Here is a 21,165-nt window from a genome sequence, read left to right as displayed (position 1 = left end):
AGAAGGCGAAGAACGAAGCCGCTTGCGAGCGGCGCAGTGCAGCGAAGAGCTCTCCGAATTCGCCGCTAGCTCCACGGTCCTTCTCAGCTGCGAGTAGCAGCGCTCGCAGTACACAGAGCTTCGCAAGGCCCGAAGACCCGGAGGGAAGTATCGCACACGAAAATGTGCCAGGACAGAGACGTGTTCTACGTTGTCCCTTCTCGTCATGCAGTTTGTGCCTCTGCTGCTTTTGCTGTAGGTAATCGCTCCTTGAAAGACGAGCGAGAGCGTCCTTCCGGGTGCATTGCACTGAGTCGAGTGCTCGCTCGGGACTTTGCTCTCGGGGCCAAGGCAAGAGGGCGTGCTTGCCCGCAGAACTGAGAACACGCTGTTGGGCAGAGCTGCAACTGACCGCTGGAGTTCAACTCTCGCCGGACGGCAGAAGGCGAAGAACGAAGCCGCTTGCGAGCGGCGCAGTGCAGCGAAGAGCTCTCCGAATTCGCCGCTAGCTCCACGGTCCTTCTCAGCTGCGAGTAGCAGCGCTCGCAGTACACAGAGCTTCGCAAGGCCCGAAGACCCGGAGGGAAGTATGGCACACGGAAATGTGCCAGGACAGAGACGTGTTCTACGTTGTCCCTTCTCGTCATGCAGTTTGTGCCTCTGCTGCTTCTGCTGTTAGGAATCGCTCCTTGAAAGACGAGCGAGAGCGTCCTTCCGGGTGCATTGCACTGAGTCGAGTGCTCGCTCGGGACTTTGCTCTCGGGGCCAAGGCAAGAGGGCGTGCTTGCCCGCAGAACTGAGAACACGCTGTTGGGCAGAGCTGCAACTGACCGCTGGAGTTCAGCTCTCGCCGGACGGCAGAAGGCGAAGAACGAAGCCGCTTGCGAGCGGCGCAGTGCAGCGAAGAGCTCTCCGAATTCGCCGCTAGCTCCACGGTCCTTCTCAGCTGCGAGTAGCAGCGCTCGCAGTACACAGGGCTTCGCAAGGCCCGAAGACCCGGAGGGAAGTATCGCACACGAAAATGTGCCAGGACAGAGACGTGTTCTACGTTGTCCCTTCTCGTCATGCAGTTTGTGCCTCTGCTGCTTCTGCTGTTAGGAATCGCTCCTTGAAAGACGAGCGAGAGCGTCCTTCCGGGTGCATTGCACTGAGTCGAGTGCTCGCTCGGGACTTTGCTCTCGGGGCCAAGGCAAGAGGGCGTGCTTGCCCGCAGAACTGAGAACACGCTGTTGGGCAGAGCTGCAACTGACCGCTGGAGTTCAGCTCTCGCCGGACGGCAGAAGGCGAAGAACGAAGCCGCTTGCGAGCGGCGCAGTGCAGCGAAGAGCTCTCCGAATTCGCCGCTAGGTCCACGGTCCTTCTCAGCTGCGAGTAGCAGCGCTCGCAGTACACAGGGCTTCGCAAGGCCCGAAGACCCGGAGGGAAGTATCGCACACGAAAATGTGCCAGGACAGAGACGTGTTCTACGTTGTCCCTTCTCGTCATGCAGTTTGTGCCTCTGCTGCTTCTGCTGTTAGGAATCGCTCCTTGAAAGACGAGCGAGAGCGTCCTTCCGGGTGCATTGCACTGAGTCGAGTGCTCGCTCGGGACTTTGCTCTCGGGGCCAAGGCAAGAGGGCGTGCTTGCCCGCAGAACTGAGAACACGCTGTTGGGCAGAGCTGCAACTGACCGCTGGAGTTCAGCTCTCGCCGGACGGCAGAAGGCGAAGAACGAAGCCGCTTGCGAGCGGCGCAGTGCAGCGAAGAGCTCTCCGAATCCGCCGCTAGCTCCACGGTCCTTCTCAGCTGCGAGTAGCAGCGCTCGCAGTACACAGGGCTTCGCAAGGCCCGAAGACCCGGAGGGAAGTATCGCACACGAAAATGTGCCAGGACAGAGACGTGTTCTACGTTGTCCCTTCTCGTCATGCAGTTTGTGCCTCTGCTGCTTCTGCTGTAGGTAATCGCTCCTTGAAAGACGAGCGAGAGCGTCCTTCCGGGTGCATTGCACTGAGTCGAGTGCTCGCTCGGGTCTTTGCACTCGGGGCCAAGGCAAGAGGGCGTGCTTGCCCGCAGAACTGAGAACACGCTGTTGGGCAGAGCTGCAACTGACCGCTGGAGTTCAGCTCTCGCCGGACGGCAAAAGGCGAAGAACGAAGCCGCTTGCGAGCGGCGCAGTGCAGCGAAGAGCTCTCCGAATTCGCCGCTAGCTCCACGGTCCTTCTCAGCTGCGAGTAGCAGCGCTCGCAGTACACAGAGCTTCGCAAGGCCCGAAGACCCGGAGGGAAGTATGGCACACGGAAATGCGCCAGGACAGAGACGTGTTCTACGTTGTCCCTTCTCGTCATGCAGTTTGTGCCTCTGCTGCTTCTGCTGTAGGTAATCGCTCCTTGAAAGACGAGCGAGAGCGTCCTTCCGGGTGCATTGCACTGAGTCGAGTGCTCGCTCGGGACTTTGCTCTCGGGGCCAAGGCAAGAGGGCGTGCTTGCCCGCAGAACTGAGAACACGCTGTTGGGCAGAGCTGCAACTGACCGCTGGAGTTCAGCTCTCGCCGGACGGCAGAAGGCGAAGAACGAAGCCGCTTGCGAGCGGCGCAGTGCAGCGAAGAGCTCTCCGAATTCGCCGCTAGCTCCACGGTCCTTCTCAGCTGCGAGTAGCAGCGCTCGCAGTACACAGAGCTTCGCAAGGCCCGAAGACCCGGAGGGAAGTTTCGCACACGAAAATGCGCCAGGACAGAGACGTGTTCTACGTTGTCCCTTCTCGTCATGCAGTTTGTACCTCTGCTGCTTCTGCTGTTAGGAATCGCTCCTTGAAAGGCGAGCGAGAGCGTCCTTCCGGGTGCATTGCACTGAGTCGAGTGCTCGCTCGGGGCTTTGCTCTCGGGGCCAAGGCAAGAGGGCGTGCTTGCCCGCAGAACTGAGAACACGCTGTTGGGCAGAGCTGCAACTGACCGCTGGAGTTCAGCTCTCGCCGGACGGCAGAAGGCGAAGAACGAAGCCGCTTGCGAGCGGCGCAGTGCAGCGAAGAGCTCTCCGAATTCGCCGCTAGCTCCACGGTCCTTCTCAGCTGCGAGTAGCAGCGCTCGCAGTACACAGGGCTTCGCACCTCTAAATGTTTTACTACTGTGTTATGATTCTGTCTTCAGTTAATAGAACCCGATATACAACAAAGAGATGGGAGCATATGGAGATGCATTGGAGAGCCTACGCTGGAAGTAACACATTCATTTTTTACTCAAACAAATCCAAATTAGAAATGTTGAAAATTACCTGGGGCCATTTCAACAGCCAGCAAACTGACTAACACAACCAATCTTTGGCTTCTATTCAATCCTTTGCTTGTTTTACCTGGACCTTGAATATCTGTCTGCAGCCTTCCTCTCTGCAAATATATCACACTCGTCCTATTGAGAACCCATGGCTCATCACAGCTGCTTCGCCACGCCTGCTTCCAGAAGAACTGGCAACTACAAGCTGGGAGCCAAGAGATACAACACTTCACTTGGAAAAGGGCCTTCCATGAATCCTAGAATCCCAGAATGGTTTGGACTGGAAGCGACCTTAGAGACAAATTATCTTCTTCCCACATCCTGACACGGGCAGGGACACTTTTCCACTAGTCCAGGTTGCTCCATGTCCGCTCCAGCCTGGCCCTGGACGCTTCCTGCCATGGGGCTCCTACACAGCCTCTTTGAGCAACATGTGCCTCAGCACCCACCCAAGGAAGAATTCCTTTCCAATATCCCATCTATCCCAGCCCTCTGGCAGTTTGAAGCTATTCCCCCTTGTCCTGCGAGTCCAGACCCTTTTCCAAAGTCCCTCCCCAGCTATCTTGGAGCCCCAGCAGGCACTGCAAAGGGCTCGAAGATCTCCCTGGAGCCTTCTGTTCTCCAGATTGGACACCCTCAGCTCTCCCAGACTGTCCTAGAGCAAAGAAGCTCCACCTTTCAAAGCACCTTAGACGCCTCCTACCGGCCAAACTCGATGGCAACGCTGGCCTTCCGGGCCCTACGGATATCGCTTCCGGTGTCGTTCGGGGTCACTCCCGGCTCTCTTCCCGCCCCCCATGGGGCCCTCAGGCGATGCCGCTCCTACGCCACTTCTGCCGCTGTCAGACCAACGGGGGGGCCGGGGGCCAGCCCAGACTCATCCACAATCCACACTGTCCTCGGCGGCTGCTGCGGGCTCACGGCGGCCCACACACCCGGAAGCAGAGCTCCGAACACAGAGGATCATAGCCCCACATTTGTGTTCGTCTCTGCACAAGGCAGGCCAGTCTTGCCATGCCCGGACTTTTCAGTTCAGCACGAGAATGAGAATACACCTGCGCCATGGGGGAGGAAACCTCTAAAGACTCCCTCATACGTGGTCGCTCAACTTAATGCCTAGGCACTTGCCATTCCTAAGGCTACACTAAAGCCTTTTTTACCTTGCGGGTAAGAAATGCCGTTGTTCTCGTGTGCAGCTAAAGGCGCAGCACAGGCAGGCCGGGACAAAAGCTGGGGCAGAGCCCTTCCTCACTCCTTCGCTGTGCTGTACTCCATGCAGCTAGAGCGAAGCGAGAAGGACGCGAGGAAGAAAAAGGCGTTCTTAAAGTAGCACCCTGGCAGCAGCCCTGAAAAGGCGCATAACACACGGCATCTCGCTGCCCTCCGTTCTACATACTCGCGGCTCCCTCTGCCGACTTGCAAAAGTTGCTACCAGAGCAGAGGCGGCCAGATTGAAGAGGCAGTGCCTAGGTTCACCTTCTCCTTACTGCACGTAAGCCACGTCCAGCTCCTCGCTGCACTCTGGATTTCCCTTCTCCGAGGCACTTACCGTGGTGCTGTGTGCAACTCGGCGCCTAGAAGTGACCGCCAATGCTTTCACAGCGGGCTGCAAGGGAACCAAGGAGCAGCACAAGCAGCAGTGCTTCAGCTTGCTCCTTCCGACTGCTAAGGGCACTTGGGAAGGCAAGCGAGAGTCAACCACCTTCCTCTCCTAGTAGCCTGTAACGTGGTGCACACAAGCACGGGACTAGTGCCGCTTCGTTCACCGCCCTCGCCCAAGCATGGAGCCGCTTTCACTTGCCGGCGGCCAGAAGCCGCTGCAAGGGCGCCACACAACCACAAGTGCGCCGGCAGCCAAGAGCTAGAGAACGCTGCTTCTGCCCAAGCCCGCCTAGGGCGTGCACCTTTGTTCTCAGAGCTCCGTGCAACAGTCTGCCTCTCTCGCAGTTCGAATGGAAAACGAAAGCTTTTCGCCTACGCCCGTCACAGAGATCCGTTGCCAGGACGAGAATGCCTTGTGGCCGGAGCTCGCCCCCGCCGCGAGGAAGCTGCTATTAGCACCGCGTTGCAGGGACACGTCTCGCTTCTTGACTACGTGCTCAGCGCTCTCCGAATTCGCCGCTAGCTCCACGGTCTTTCTCAGCTGCAAGTAGCAGCGCTCACAGTACATAGAGCTTCGCAAGGACCGAAGACCCGGAGGGAAGTATCGCACTCGAAAATGTGCCAGGATAGAGACGTTCTACACTGAGTAGAGACACAGACAGACAGAGAGTTCTACACTGCCCCTTCTCGTCGGCCATCTTGTGCTCTGCTGCCTCTGCTGTGACGAATAGGTCCTTGAAAGGCGAGCGACAGCGGCTCTCCAGGCACTGAAGAGAGTTCCCTAGGGACTTTTCGATGTAAAACTTTTTCCACCTCCAAAAATACATGGGTAAGTCCTAAAAGTTTTGGTTTTCTTAAGAATAGTTTCGCCCAAGTTTTGCTGTTCTAAACAACCATGGTTTCAGTCTTCACTTAACTGCTTGTTTCTGTCTTTTTGGCTAGTGGCAATCTAATTCTAAGGTAACTAGATGTGTTGGAAATCCATAAATTACATCTCAAGTTAGGTGGGAAAATTGGCTCGGAAGAAAATGGAATTGAGAATTTGGAAAGAATCCAGAGTGAGCTGATGTCACAATCCGAGATTCCCTTGGGTTCCAAATCCTTTCATTTGTGTTTTTGTGGGCTTTTTGAAGGCGGTGTACAGTTGAAGCCATGATTTAGCTGCGGTGAGACCTGCTCTGCTGTAAAAGCATTATTTTCTCAGTGAGCATGGACAACAGTTAGAGTGTCGTCTTTTAAGATTCCCTGCACTCCACTTATGGTGGCAAAAGCAGTGCCTTGACTGTAATCATAAAAGTGATTACAGCTTCATTGCTTTGACATCATGTAGGATGCTTCCTCCATCTGCTGTGGTCAGCATTAAGTAACAGATTTCTCAGTTTCTAGGAAGAGTCTAGCAAACAATCACCTTGCTCCTTCTCTTGCATTTATTCATCACTGCTATGCTGCTATACAGACAGGTAGTCTGTTTATGATTCAACAATTCAATGGGACATCAAGTAAATAACAAAGCAAAACTAACTACCGAAAGCACTATAAGGGCCAGAGATTAGCTTGGATCAAAACAGGTATTCTCCTAGCATTGTTTACAAACGAGTCAGCATGTGAAACAGAAGGCACAATGTAGTTTGTGCCTTGTTTTGGGCATGCCCGGAAGAAGGAAATTCTGATTTCACATACGGGAAAAGAAATGTTGACATTTGAATGAGATTGTTCATACTCCAGTAAAGGTTGCTTTGAAAGGTTGTGGAAGTCCTGTTAGGAAACATGGCTTTACAAGTCCTTTCCACCAGGAGACAACAGCTGCAGAACATCTGGGTGTGCCAGTGTTGAGAGCACCAGCAAAGATCAAAGTGGAGAAGTTGGTGAACAATGGCAGTGGCCTGGCGGAGGGCAAGTGGGGTGCTGGCTGTGGGACCAGGGGAGTCCTGACTGATTTAGGAGGCGTGTGATGGTCTGTGCCAGCAAGCGGAGTAGTGCTGTGGCCTTGGCACACTGCTAATACTGGAATTCAGTGGGGTCACTGGGCAGGCTGAGTGTGTGAGCTGCTGGAGGGACCCAGTTTGCCCACATGTAAACATCCAGTCTCACTCTTGCCAGCCACAGAAAGGAGCAGGATGTGGCTGCTGGCGATGCCTGTCACGTATATGTAGTGTATATGTGTGCTATCCCAGCCTGCTGGGAACACTTCTTCTTTGGGACTGCTTGGGCTGAGGGAGAGAAAGCAGTGGTAGTTTCTGAGGTTTCGAGTTTGCTCGAGTTTCTCAGGCTGTTTCTGGAGCCACCCCGAGTTCTCTTCCTTGAAGCATTTCAAGTCCTGCTAATTTTCAAAATTCAAACAGACACAGCCCTAAGCTAGTTGATCTGACTTCAGAGCTATTCTTACGCTGAGCTGTTGGATGATCTGATCTCCTGAGATGTCTTCCATCTCAGTTTATGACCTGGTTCTTGTGAAAAGTAGGATCTTTTAGCCTGGAGAAGAGAGGTTTCTGGAGAGACAGTATTGTGGCCTTTGAATATGTAAAGAGGGTATAAGACAAATGGAGAAAGACTTTTTAGGAAAGTTTGCAGAGACAGGATAAGGGGCCATGCTTTCAAACTGAGACTAGGTTTAGATTGGCTAAAAGGAAAAACTTTTCTACAATGAAGCTGGTGAGACACTCAAACGGGTGTTCCAGAGAAGTTGTGGATGCCCCATCATTGAGAGTGCTCCTTATCAGTTTGGCTAGTCTTGAGCAATTTGATCTACTGTAAGATCTACCTGGCAAGGAAGTTGGACTACATGATCTTTAATCACAGACTGTTGTATGATTCCGTGGAAGACAGAATGCAATAAAGTTCATATTTCAGATTTTGGCGCAGACATATTTATTTTTTCTCACTTTATGCATCATTGCAATGACAACTTGTTAGCTTCTGAAATGATTAGCTGAGATTGATTTCCTTCCTTAGTTTCATTTTCTCTGTTATTCCTTCACTCTTGGACTTTTTTTTTCACTAGATTCCCTCTTTCAGTAAACTGCCCTTAAGTATCACTTTGCTCCCCACCTGGCTTTTTTTTTTTTTTCAATGACACCTTTTCACTGGTTCGTTTTGGGCCTTTGCTGCTTGAAGTCCAGCAGCCTCCTTGTCTGAGCATTACGGAGCTTTCTTTACAGCTTCATCACTATGCAAAAAGCCATAAATTACTGTGTTCCATCTCACATACCATCAAGTATCACACTAATATTCCCTCTGCTGAATAGCTGGTTGGTTTACATAGACCAGCCAAATACCAGGAAATCCAGATGGCAGCAAGAATCTTGTAGACTACTCCCGCTGTTCATTTAAATTCTGGAGAAGTCAGGTGAGGTATCACATTCTCTTGAAAGAAGTGTCTATCATCTCGGACATTCTAGAATGGGCTATTAATATTGTCATGAGTTTCTGGCTAGACTTTTTAGTATGCAAATTCAAATTCAAATGATCTGAAATGATAGAACTTCAAGAAATTTTTTTTCCCAGAATCGAAGTATGATGGAGTTCCATAGGGAGAATCTTAATCTTAGTTATTCTATTCCATCTCACATCATGGCTGGGGGCAGGGAGAAGGGAGTATCTTTGGGGGACAATGGGTTCCGGTGTAGTCAGTAAGCTGGGCAGAGGAGCCATCAGGTATTTTCTGTTGTTGGGCGGGGGGGGGGGGATTCGTGTGAACTCTTCCTTTCTTGTACCCTGCCACTAGTATTGTTGCTAAAATTGTTTGTTTTCTCATCCAAGTGACAAAATCAGCACACTTAATGAGGGATGAAGAGGGAGCAGCGACCTCAGAACAGGAGGAAGAAGAAGCAGAGCCTGCTGTCCTCCAGAAGAAAAAAACACTACCAGCCAACTTTGCATCATCTGTGAACTTCCTGGGCGTGTACTCTATGCCCTTGTCCAGAACACTGAGCAAGATATTAAACAGGACTGGGCCCAAGACCGAGCCTTGGGGACCAGCTGGATGAACTCTATTTCCCACCACTCTGTGGGCCTGGCCATCACCCAGTTTGTCACCCAGCAAACAGCCCACCCATGCAAACCATAAGCAGACAGTTTCTTCAGGAGAATGATGTGAGACTCATTGCAAAAAGGATCAGGGAGATGCCTAGGAAGAGTCTCAGGTGAATCCAGGAGACTATAGTGGAGGAAGGACGCGAGGAAGAAGAAGGCGTTCTTAAAGTGGCACCCTGGCAGCAGCCCTGAAAGGGCGCATAACACACGGCGTCTCGCTGCCCTCCGTTCTACATACTCGCAGCTCCCTCTGCCGACTTGCAAAAGTTGCTACCAGAGCAGAGGCGGCCAGATTGAAGAGGCAGTGCCTAGGTTCACCTTCTCCTTACTGCACGTAAGCCACGTCCAGCTCCTCGCTGCACTCTGGATTTCCCTTCTCCGCGGCACTTACAGTGGTGCTGTGTGCAACTCGGCGCCTAGAAGCGACCGCCAATGCTTTCACAGCGGGCTGCAAGGGAACCAAGGAGCAGCACAAGCAGCAGTGCTTCAGCTTGCTCCTTCCGACTGCTAAGGGCACTTGGGAAGGCAAGCGAGAGTCAACCACCTTCCTCTCCTAGTAGCCTGTAACGTGGTGCACACAAGCACGGGACTAGTGCCGCTTCGTTCACCGCCCTCGCCCAAGCGTGGAGCCGCTTTCACTTGCCGGCGGCCAGAAGCCACTGCAAGGGCGCCACACAACCACAAGTGCGCCGGCAGCCAAGAGCTAGAGAACGCTGCTTCTGCCCAAGCCCGCCTAGGGCGTGCACCTTTGTTCTCAGAGCTCCGTGCAACAGTCTGCCTCTCTCGCAGTTCGAATGGAAAACGAAAGCTTTTCGCCTACGCCCTTCACAGAGATCCGTTGCCAGGACGAGAATGTCTTGTGGCCGGAGCTCGCCCCGGCCGCGAGGAAGCTGCTATTAGCACCGCGTTGCAGGGCCACGTCTCGCTTCTTGACTACGTGCTCAGCGCTCTCCGAATTCGCCGCTAGCTCCACGGTCTTTCTCAGCTGCAAGTAGCAGCGCTCACAGTACATAGAGCTTCGCAAGGACCGAAGACCCGGAGGGAAGTTTCGCACAGGAAAATGTACCAGGACAGAGACGTGTTCTACGTTGTCCCTTCTCGTCATGCAGTTTGTGCCTCTGCTGCTTCTGCTGTTAGGAATCGCTCCTTGAAAGGCGAGCAACAGCGTCTTTCCGGGTGCATTGCACTGAGTCGAGTGCTCGCTCGGGACTTTGCTCTCGGGGCCAAGGCAAGAGGGCGTGCTTGCCCGCAGAACTGAGAACACGCTGTTGGGCAGAGCTGCAACTGACCGCTGGAGTTCAGCTCTCGCCGGACGGCAGAAGGCGAAGAACGAAGCCGCTTGCGAGCGGCGCAGTGCAGCGAAGAGCTCTCCGAATTCGCCGCTAGCTCCACGGTCCTTCTCAGCTGCGAGTAGCAGCGCTCGCAGTACACAGAGCTTCGCAAGGCCCGAAGACCCGGAGGGAAGTATGGCACACGGAAATGTGCCAGGACAGAGACGTGTTCTACGTTGTCCCTTCTCGTCATGCAGTTTGTGCCTCTGCTGCTTCTGCTGTTAGGAATCGCTCCTTGAAAGGCGAGCGAGAGCGTCCTTCCGGGTGCATTGCACTGAGTCGAGTGCTCGCTCGGGACTTTGCTCTCGGGGCCAAGGCAAGAGGGCGTGCTTGCCCGCAGAACTGAGAACACGCTGTTGGGCAGAGCTGCAACTGACCGCTGGAGTTCAGCTCTCGCCGGACGGCAGAAGGCGAAGAACGAAGCCGCTTGCGAGCGGCGCAGTGCAGCGAAGAGCTCTCCGAATTCGCCGCTAGCTCCACGGTCCTTCTCAGCTGCGAGTAGCAGCGCTCGCAGTACACAGAGCTTCGCAAGGCCCGAAGACCCGGAGGGAAGTATCGCACACGAAAATGTGCCAGGACAGAGACGTGTTCTACGTTGTCCCTTCTCGTCATGCAGTTTGTGCCTCTGCTGCTTCTGCTGTTAGGAATCGCTCCTTGAAAGACGAGCGAGAGCGTCCTTCTGGGTGCATTGCACTAAGTCGAATGCTCGCTCGGGACTTTGCTCTCGGGGCCAAGGCAAGAGGGCGTGCTTGCCCGCAGAACTGAGAACACGCTGTTGGGCAGAGCTGCAACTGACCGCTGGAGTTCAGCTCTCGCCGGACGGCAGAAGGCGAAGAACGAAGCCGCTTGCGAGCGGCGCAGTGCAGCGAAGAGCTCTCCGAATTCGCCGCTAGCTCCACGGTCCTTCTCAGCTGCGAGTAGCAGCGCTCGCAGTACACAGGGCTTCGCAAGGCCCGAAGACCCGGAGGGAAGTATCGCACACGAAAATGTGCCAGGACAGAGACGTGTTCTACGTTGTCCCTTCTCGTCATGCAGTTTGTGCCTCTGCTGCTTCTGCTGTTAGGAATCGCACCTTGAAAGGCGAGCGAGAGCGTCCTTCTGGGTGCATTGCACTGAGTCGAGTGCTCGCTCGGGACTTTGCTCTCGGGGCCAAGGCAAGAGGGCGTGCTTGCCCGCAGAACTGAGAACACGCTGTTGGGCAGAGCTGAAACTTACCGCTGGAGTTCAGCTCTCGCCGGACGGCAGAAGGCGAAGAACGAAGCCGCTTGCGAGCGGCGCAGTGCAGCGAAGAGCTCTCCGAATTCGCCGCTAGCTCCACGGTCCTTCTCAGCTGCGAGTAGCAGCGCTCGCAGTACACAGGGCTTCGCAAGGCCCGAAGACCCGGAGGGAAGTTTCGCACACGAAAATGTGCCAGGACAGAGACGTGTTCTACGTTGTCCCTTCTCGTCATGCAGTTTGTGCCTCTGCTGCTTCTGCTGTTAGGAATCGCTCCTTGAAAGGCGAGCGAGAGCGTCCTTCTGGGTGCATTGCACTGAGTCGAGTGCTCGCTCGGGACTTTGCTCTCGGGGCCAAGGCAAGAGGGCGTGCTTGCCCGCAGAACTGAGAACACGCTGTTGGGCAGAGCTGCAACTGACCGCTGGAGTTCAGCTCTCGCCGGACGGCAGAAGGCGAAGAACGAAGCCGCTTGCGAGCGGCGCAGTGCAGCGAAGAGCTCTCCGAATTCGCCGCTAGCTCCACGGTCCTTCTCAGCTGCGAGTAGCAGCGCTCGCAGTACACAGGGCTTCGCAAGGCCCGAAGACCCGGAGGGAAGTATCGCACACGAAAATGTGCCAGGACAGAGACGTGTTCTACGTTGTCCCTTCTCGTCATGCAGTTTGTGCCTCTGCTGCTTCTGCTGTTAGGAATCGCTCCTTGAAAGACGAGCGAGAGCGTCCTTCCGGGTGCATTGCACTGAGTCGAGTGCTCGCTCGGGACTTTGCTCTCGGGGCCAAGGCAAGAGGGCGTGCTTGCCCGCAGAACTGAGAACACGCTGTTGGGCAGAGCTGCAACTGACCGCTGGAGTTCAGCTCTCGCCGGACGGCAGAAGGCGAAGAACGAAGCCGCTTGCGAGCGGCGCAGTGCAGCGAAGAGCTCTCCGAATTCGCCGCTAGCTCCACGGTCCTTCTCAGCTGCGAGTAGCAGCGCTCGCAGTACACAGGGCTTCGCAAGGCCCGAAGACCCGGAGGGAAGTATCGCACACGAAAATGTGCCAGGACAGAGACGTGTTCTACGTTGTCCCTTCTCGTCATGCAGTTTGTGCCTCTGCTGCTTCTGCTGTAGGTAATCGCTCCTTGAATGACGAGCGAGAGCGTCCTTCCGGGTGCATTGCACTGAGTCGAGTGCTCGCTCGGGTCTTTGCACTCGGGGCCAAGGCAAGAGGGCGTGCTTGCCCGCAGAACTGAGAACACGCTGTTGGGCAGAGCTGCAACTGACCGCTGGAGTTCAGCTCTCGCCGGACGGCAGAAGGCGAAGAACGAAGCCGCTTGCGAGCGGCGCAGTGCAGCGAAGAGCTCTCCGAATTCGCCGCTAGCTCCACGGTCCTTCTCAGCTGCGAGTAGCAGCGCTCGCAGTACACAGGGCTTCGCAAGGCCCGAAGACCCGGAGGGAAGTATCGCACACGAAAATGTGCCAGGACAGAGACGTGTTCTACGTTGTCCCTTCTCGTCATGCAGTTTGTGCCTCTGCTGCTTCTGCTGTTAGGAATCGCTCCTTGAAAGACGAGCGAGAGCGTCCTTCTGGGTGCATTGCACTGAGTCGAGTGCTCGCTCGGGACTTTGCTCTCGGGGCCAAGGCAAGAGGGCGTGCTTGCCCGCAGAACTGAGAACACGCTGTTGGGCAGAGCTGCAACTTACCGCTGGAGTTCAGCTCTCGCCGGACGGCAGAAGGCGAAGAACGAAGCCGCTTGCGAGCGGCGCAGTGCAGCGAAGAGCTCTCCGAATTCGCCGCTAGCTCCACGGTCCTTCTCAGCTGCGAGTAGCAGCGCTCGCAGTACACAGAGCTTCGCAAGGACCGAAGACCCGGAGGGAAGTATCGCACACGAAAATGTGCCAGGACAGAGACGTGTTCTACGTTGTCCCTTCTCGTCATGCAGTTTGTGCCTCTGCTGCTTCTGCTGTTAGGAATCGCTCCTTGAAAGACGAGCGAGAGCGTCCTTCCGGGTGCATTGCACTGAGTCGAGTGCTCGCTCGGGACTTTGCTCTCGGGGCCAAGGCAAGAGGGCGTGCTTGCCCGCAGAACTGAGAACACGCTGTTGGGCAGAGCTGCAACTGACCGCTGGAGTTCAGCTCTCGCCGGACGGCAGAAGGCGAAGAACGAAGCCGCTTGCGAGCGGCGCAGTGCAGCGAAGAGCTCTCCGAATTCGCCGCTAGCTCCACGGTCCTTCTCAGCTGCGAGTAGCAGCGCTCGCAGTACACAGGGCTTCGCAAGGCCCGAAGACCCGGAGGGAAGTATCGCACACGAAAATGTGCCAGGACAGAGACGTGTTCTACGTTGTCCCTTCTCGTCATGCAGTTTGTGCCTCTGCTGCTTCTGCTGTAGGTAATCGCTCCTTGAAAGACGAGCGAGAGCGTCCTTCCGGGTGCATTGCACTGAGTCGAGTGCTCGCTCGGGTCTTTGCACTCGGGGCCAAGGCAAGAGGGCGTGCTTGCCCGCAGAACTGAGAACACGCTGTTGGGCAGAGCTGCAATTGACCGCTGGAGTTCAGCTCTCGCCGGACGGCAAAAGGCGAAGAACGAAGCCGCTTGCGAGCGGCGCAGTGCAGCGAAGAGCTCTCCGAATTCGCCGCTAGCTCCACGGTCCTTCTCAGCTGCGAGTAGCAGCGCTCGCAGTACACAGAGCTTCGCAAGGCCCGAAGACCCGGAGGGAAGTATCGCACACGAAAATGTGCCAGGACAGAGACGTGTTCTACGTTGTCCCTTCTCGTCATGCAGTTTGTGCCTCTGCTGCTTCTGCTGTTAGGAATCGCTCCTTGAAAGACGAGCGAGAGCGTCCTTCCGGGTGCATTGCACTGAGTCGAGTGCTCGCTCGGGACTTTGCACTCGGGGCCAAGGCAAGAGGGCGTGCTTGCCCGCAGAACTGAGAACACGCTGTTGGGCAGAGCTGCAACTGACCGCTGGAGTTCAGCTCTCGCCGGACGGCAGAAGGCGAAGAACGAAGCCGCTTGCGAGCGGCGCAGTGCAGCGAAGAGCTCTCCGAATTCGCCGCTAGCTCCACGGTCCTTCTCAGCTGCGAGTAGCAGCGCTCGCAGTACACAGGGCTTCGCAAGGCCCGAAGACCCGGAGGGAAGTATCGCACACGAAAATGTGCCAGGACAGAGACGTGTTCTACGTTGTCCCTTCTCGTCATGCAGTTTGTGCCTCTGCTGCTTCTGCTGTTAGGAATCGCTCCTTGAAAGACGAGCGAGAGCGTCCTTCCGGGTGCATTGCACTGAGTCGAGTGCTCGCTCGGGACTTTGCTCTCGGGGCCAAGGCAAGAGGGCGTGCTTGCCCGCAGAACTGAGAACACGCTGTTGGGCAGAGCTGCAACTGACCGCTGGAGTTCAGCTCTCGCCGGACGGCAGAAGGCGAAGAACGAAGCCGCTTGCGAGCGGCGCAGTGCAGCGAAGAGCTCTCCGAATTCGCCGCTAGCTCCACGGTCCTTCTCAGCTGCGAGTAGCAGCGCTCGCAGTACACAGGGCTTCGCAAGGCCCGAAGACCCGGAGGGAAGTATCGCACACGAAAATGTGCCAGGACAGAGACGTGTTCTACGTTGTCCCTTCTCGTCATGCAGTTTGTGCCTCTGCTGCTTCTGCTGTAGGTAATCGCTCCTTGAAAGACGAGCGAGAGCGTCCTTCCGGGTGCATTGCACTGAGTCGAGTGCTCGCTCGGGTCTTTGCACTCGGGGCCAAGGCAAGAGGGCGTGCTTGCCCGCAGAACTGAGAACACGCTGTTGGGCAGAGCTGCAACTGACCGCTGGAGTTCAGCTCTCGCCGGACGGCAGAAGGCGAAGAACGAAGCCGCTTGCGAGCGGCGCAGTGCAGCGAAGAGCTCTCCGAATTCGCCGCTAGCTCCACGGTCCTTCTCAGCTGCGAGTAGCAGCGCTCGCAGTACACAGAGCTTCGCAAGGCCCGAAGACCCGGAGGGAAGTATGGCACACGGAAATGTGCCAGGACAGAGACGTGTTCTACGTTGTCCCTTCTCGTCATGCAGTTTGTGCCTCTGCTGCTTCTGCTGTTAGGAATCGCTCCTTGAAAGGCGAGCGAGAGCGTCCTTCCGGGTGCATTGCACTGAGTCGAGTGCTCGCTCGGGACTTTGCTCTCGGGGCCAAGGCAAGAGGGCGTGCTTGCCCGCAGAACTGAGAACACGCTGTTGGGCAGAGCTGCAACTGACCGCTGGAGTTCAGCTCTCGCCGGACGGCAGAAGGCGAAGAACGAAGCCGCTTGCGAGCGGCGCAGTGCAGCGAAGAGCTCTCCGAATTCGCCGCTAGCTCCACGGTCCTTCTCAGCTGCGAGTAGCAGCGCTCGCAGTACACAGGGCTTCGCAAGGCCCGAAGACCCGGAGGGAAGTATCGCACACGAAAATGCGCCAGGACAGAGACGTGTTCTACGTTGTCCCTTCTCGTCATGCAGTTTGTGCCTCTGCTGCTTCTGCTGTTAGGAATCGCTCCTTGAAAGACGAGCGAGAGCGTCCTTCCGGGTGCATTGCACTGAGTCGAGTGCTCGCTCGGGACTTTGCTCTCGGGGCCAAGGCAAGAGGGCGTGCTTGCCCGCAGAACTGAGAACACGCTGTTGGGCAGAGCTGCAACTGACCGCTGGAGTTCAGCTCTCGCCGGACGGCAGAAGGCGAAGAACGAAGCCGCTTGCGAGCGGCGCAGTGCAGCGAAGAGCTCTCCGAATTCGCCGCTAGCTCCACGGTCCTTCTCAGCTGCGAGTAGCAGCGCTCGCAGTACACAGGGCTTCGCAAGGCCCGAAGACCCGGAGGGAAGTTTCGCACACGAAAATGCGCCAGGACAGAGACGTGTTCTACGTTGTCCCTTCTCGTCATGCAGTTTGTGCCTCTGCTGCTTCTGCTGTTAGGAATCGCTCCTTGAAAGGCGAGCGAGAGCGTCCTTCCGGGTGCATTGCACTGAGTCGAGTGCTCGCTCGGGACTTTGCTCTCGGGGCCAAGGCAAGAGGGCGTGCTTGCCCGCAGAACTGAGAACACGCTGTTGGGCAGAGCTGCAACTGACCGCTGGAGTTCAGCTCTCGCCGGACGGCAGAAGGCGAAGAACGAAGCCGCTTGCGAGCGGCGCAGTGCAGCGAAGAGCTCTCCGAATTCGCCGCTAGCTCCACGGTCCTTCTCAGCTGCGAGTAGCAGCGCTCGCAGTACACAGGGCTTCGCAAGGCCCGAAGACCCGGAGGGAAGTATCGCACACGAAAATGCGCCAGGACAGAGACGTGTTCTACGTTGTCCCTTCTCGTCATGCAGTTTGTACCTCTGCTGCTTCTGCTGTTAGGAATCGCTCCTTGAAAGGCGAGCGAGAGCGTCCTTCTGGGTGCATTGCACTGAGTCGAGTGCTCGCTCGGGGCTTTGCTCTCGGGGCCAAGGCAAGAGGGCGTGCTTGCCCGCAGAACTGAGAACACGCTGTTGGGCAGAGCTGCAACTGACCGCTGGAGTTCAGCTCTCGCCGGACGGCAGAAGGCGAAGAACGAAGCCGCTTGCGAGCGGCGCAGTGCAGCGAAGAGCTCTCCGAATTCGCCGCTAGCTCCACGGTCCTTCTCAGCTGCGAGTAGCAGCGCTCGCAGTACACAGGGCTTCGCAAGGCCCGAAGACCCGGAGGGAAGTTTCGCACACGAAAATGCGCCAGGACAGACACGTGTTCTACGTTGTCCCTTCTCGTCATGCAGTTTGTGCCTCTGCTGCTTCTGCTGTTAGGAATCGCTCCTTGAAAGGCGAGCGAGAGCGTCCTTCCGGGTGCATTGCACTGAGTCGAGTGCTCGCTCGGGACTTTGCTCTCGGGGCCAAGGCAAGAGGGCGTGCTTGCCCGCAGAACTGAGAACACGCTGTTGGGCAGAGCTGCAACTGACCGCTGGAGTTCAGCTCTCGCCGGACGGCAGAAGGCGAAGAACGAAGCCGCTTGCGAGCGGCGCAGTGCAGCGAAGAGCTCTCCGAATTCGCCGCTAGCTCCACGGTCCTTCTCAGCTGCGAGTAGCAGCGCTCGCAGTACACAGGGCTTCGCAAGGCCCGAAGACCCGGAGGGAAGTATCGCACACGAAAATGCGCCAGGACAGAGACGTGTTCTACGTTGTCCCTTCTCGTCATGCAGTTTGTGCCTCTGCTGCTTCTGCTGTTAGGAATCGCTCTTTGAAAGACGAGCGAGAGCGTCCTTCCGGGTGCATTGCACTGAGTCGAGTGCTCGCTCGGGACTTTGCTCTCGGGGCCAAGGCAAGAGGGCGTGCTTGCCCGCAGAACTGAGAACACGCTGTTGGGCAGAGCTGCAACTGACCGCTGGAGTTCAGCTCTCGCCGGACGGCAGAAGGCGAAGAACGAAGCCGCTTGCGAGCGGCGCAGTGCAGCGAAGAGCTCTCCGAATTCGCCGCTAGCTCCACGGTCCTTCTCAGCTGCGAGTAGCAGCGCTCGCAGTACACAGAGCTTCGCAAGGCCCGAAGACCCGGAGGGAAGTTTCGCACACGAAAATGTGCCAGGACAGAGACGTGTTCTACGTTGTCCCTTCTCGTCATGCAGTTTGTACCTCTGCTGCTTCTGCTGTTAGGAATCGCTCCTTGAAAGGCGAGCGAGAGCGTCCTTCTGGGTGCATTGCACTGAGTCGAGTGCTCGCTCGGGGCTTTGCTCTCGGGGCCAAGGCAAGAGGGCGTGCTTGCCCGCAGAACTGAGAACACGCTGTTGGGCAGAGCTGCAACTGACCGCTGGAGTTCAGCTCTCGCCGGACGGCAGAAGGCGAAGAACGAAGCCGCTTGCGAGCGGCGCAGTGCAGCGAAGAGCTCTCCGAATTCGCCGCTAGCTCCACGGTCCTTCTCAGCTGCGAGTAGCAGCGCTCGCAGTACACAGGGCTTCGCAAGGCCCGAAGACCCGGAGGGAAGTTTCGCACACGAAAATGCGCCAGGACAGAGACGTGTTCTACGTTGTCCCTTCTCGTCATGCAGTTTGTGCCTCTGCTGCTTCTGCTGTTAGGAATCGCTCCTTGAAAGGCGAGCGAGAGCGTCCTTCCGGGTGCATTGCACTGAGTCGAGTGCTCGCTCGGGACTTTGCTCTCGGGGCCAAGGCAAGAGGGCGTGCTTGCCCGCAGAACTGAGAACACGCTGTTGGGCAGAGCTGCAACTGACCGCTGGAGTTCAGCTCTCGCCGGACGGCAGAAGGCGAAGAACGAAGCCGCTTGCGAGCGGCGCAGTGCAGCGAAGAGCTCTCCGAATTCGCCGCTAGCTCCACGGTCCTTCTCAGCTGCGAGTAGCAGCGCTCGCAGTACACAGGGCTTCGCACCTCTAAATGTTTTACTACTGTGTTATGATTCTGTCTTCAGTTAATAGAACCCGATATACAACAAAGAGATGGGAGCATATGGAGATGCATTGGAGAGCCTACGCTGGAGGTAACACATTCATTTTTTACTCAAACAAATCCAAATTAGAAATGTTGAAAATTACCTGGGGCCATTTCAACAGCCAGCAAACTGACTAACACAACCAATCTTTGGCTTCTATTCAATCCTTTGCTTGTTTTACCTGGACCTTGAATATCTGTCTGCAGCCTTCCTCTCTGCAAATATATCACACTCGTCCTATTGAGAACCCATGGCTCATCACAGCTGCTTCGCCACGCCTGCTTCCAGAAGAACTGGCAACTACAAGCTGGGAGCCAAGAGATACAACACTTCACTTGGAAAAGGGCCTTCCATGAATCCTAGAATCCCAGAATGGTTTGGACTGGAAGCGACCTTAGAGACAAATTATCTTCTTCCCACATCCTGACACGGGCAGGGACACTTTTCCACTAGTCCAGGTTGCTCCATGTCCGCTCCAGCCTGGCCCTGGACGCTTCCTGCCATGGGGCTCCTACACAGCCTCTTTGAGCAACATGTGCCTCAGCACCCACCCAAGGAAGAATTCCTTTCCAATATCCCATCTATCCCAGCCCTCTGGCAGTTTGAAGCTATTCCCCCTTGTCCTGCGAGTCCAGACCCTTTTCCAAAGTCCCTCCCCAGCTATCTTGGAGCCCCAGCAGGCACTGCAAAGGGCTCGAAGATCTCCCTGGAGCCTTCTGTTCTCCAGATTGGACACCCTCAGCTCTCCCAGACTGTCCTAGAGCAAAGAAGCTCCACCTTTCAAAGCACCTTAGACGCCTCCTACCGGCCAAACTCGATGGCAACGCTGGCCTTCCGGGCCCTACGGATATCGCTTCCGGTGTCGTTCGGGGTCACTCCCGGCTCTCTTCCCGCCCCCCATGGGGCCCTCAGGCGATGCCGCTCCTACGCCACTTCTGCCGCTGTCAGACCAACGGGGGGGCCGGGGGCCAGCCCAGACTCATCCACAATCCACACTGTCCTCGGCGGCTGCTGCGGGCTCACGGCGGCCCACACACCCGGAAGCAGAGCTCCGAACACAGAGGATCATAGCCCCACATTTGTGTTCGTCTCTGCACAAGGCAGGCCAGTCTTGCCATGCCCGGACTTTTCAGTTCAGCACGAGAATGAGAATACACCTGCGCCATGGGGGAGGAAACCTCTAAAGACTCCCTCATACGTGGTCGCTCAACTTAATGCCTAGGCACTTGCCATTCCTAAGGCTACACTAAAGCCTTTTTTACCTTGCGGGTAAGAAATGCCGTTGTTCTCGTGTGCAGCTAAAGGCGCAGCACAGGCAGGCCGGGACAAAAGCTGGGGCAGAGCCCTTCCTCACTCCTTCGCTGTGCTGTACTCCATGCAGCTAGAGCGAAGCGAGAAGGACGCGAGGAAGAAAAAGGCGTTCTTAAAGTAGCACCCTGGCAGCAGCCCTGAAAAGGCGCATAACACACGGCATCTCGCTGCCCTCCGTTCTACATACTCGCGGCTCCCTCTGCCGACTTGCAAAAGTTGCTACCAGAGCAGAGGCGGCCAGATTGAAGAGGCAGTGCCTAGGTTCACCTTCTCCTTACTGCACGTAAGCCACGTCCAGCTCCTCGCTGCACTCTGGATTTCCCTTCTCCGAGGCACTTACCGTGGTGCTGTGTGCAACTCGGCGCCTAGAAGTGACCGCCAATGTTTTCACAGCGGGCTGCAAGGGAACCAAGGAGCAGCACAAGCAGCAGTGCTTCAGCTTGCTCCTTCCGACTGCTAAGGGCACTTGGGAAGGCAAGCGAGAGTCAACCACCTTCCTCTCCTAGTAGCCTGTAACGTGGTGCACACAAGCACGGGACTAGTGCCGCTTCGTTCACCGCCCTCGCCCAAGCGTGGAGCCGCTTTCACTTGCCGGCGGCCAGAAGCCGCTGCAAGGGCGCCACACAACCACAAGTGCGCCGGCAGCCAAGAGCTAGAGAACGCTGCTTCTGCCCAAGCCCGCCTAGGGCGTGCACCTTTGTTCTCAGAGCTCCGTGCAACAGTCTGCCTCTCTCGCAGTTCGAATGGAAAACGAAAGCTTTTCGCCTACGCCCGTCACAGAGATCCGTTGCCAGGACGAGAATGCCTTGTGGCCGGAGCTCGCCCCCGCCGCGAGGAAGCTGCTATTAGCACCGCGTTGCAGGGACACGTCTCGCTTCTTGACTACGTGCTCAGCGCTCTCCGAATTCGCCGCTAGCTCCACGGTCTTTCTCAGCTGCAAGTAGCAGCGCTCACAGTACATAGAGCTTCGCAAGGACCGAAGACCCGGAGGGAAGTATCGCACTCGAAAATGTGCCAGGATAGAGACGTTCTACACTGAGTAGAGACACAGACAGACAGAGAGTTCTACACTGCCCCTTCTCGTCGGCCATCTTGTGCTCTGCTGCCTCTGCTG

This window comes from Sturnus vulgaris, chromosome 18 (genome assembly GCF_052056855.1).
Source record: "Sturnus vulgaris isolate bStuVul1 chromosome 18, bStuVul1.hap1, whole genome shotgun sequence".
In the NCBI taxonomy this organism is placed as follows: Eukaryota; Metazoa; Chordata; class Aves; order Passeriformes; family Sturnidae; genus Sturnus; species Sturnus vulgaris.
Note: the sequence above shows the minus strand (reverse complement) of the source record.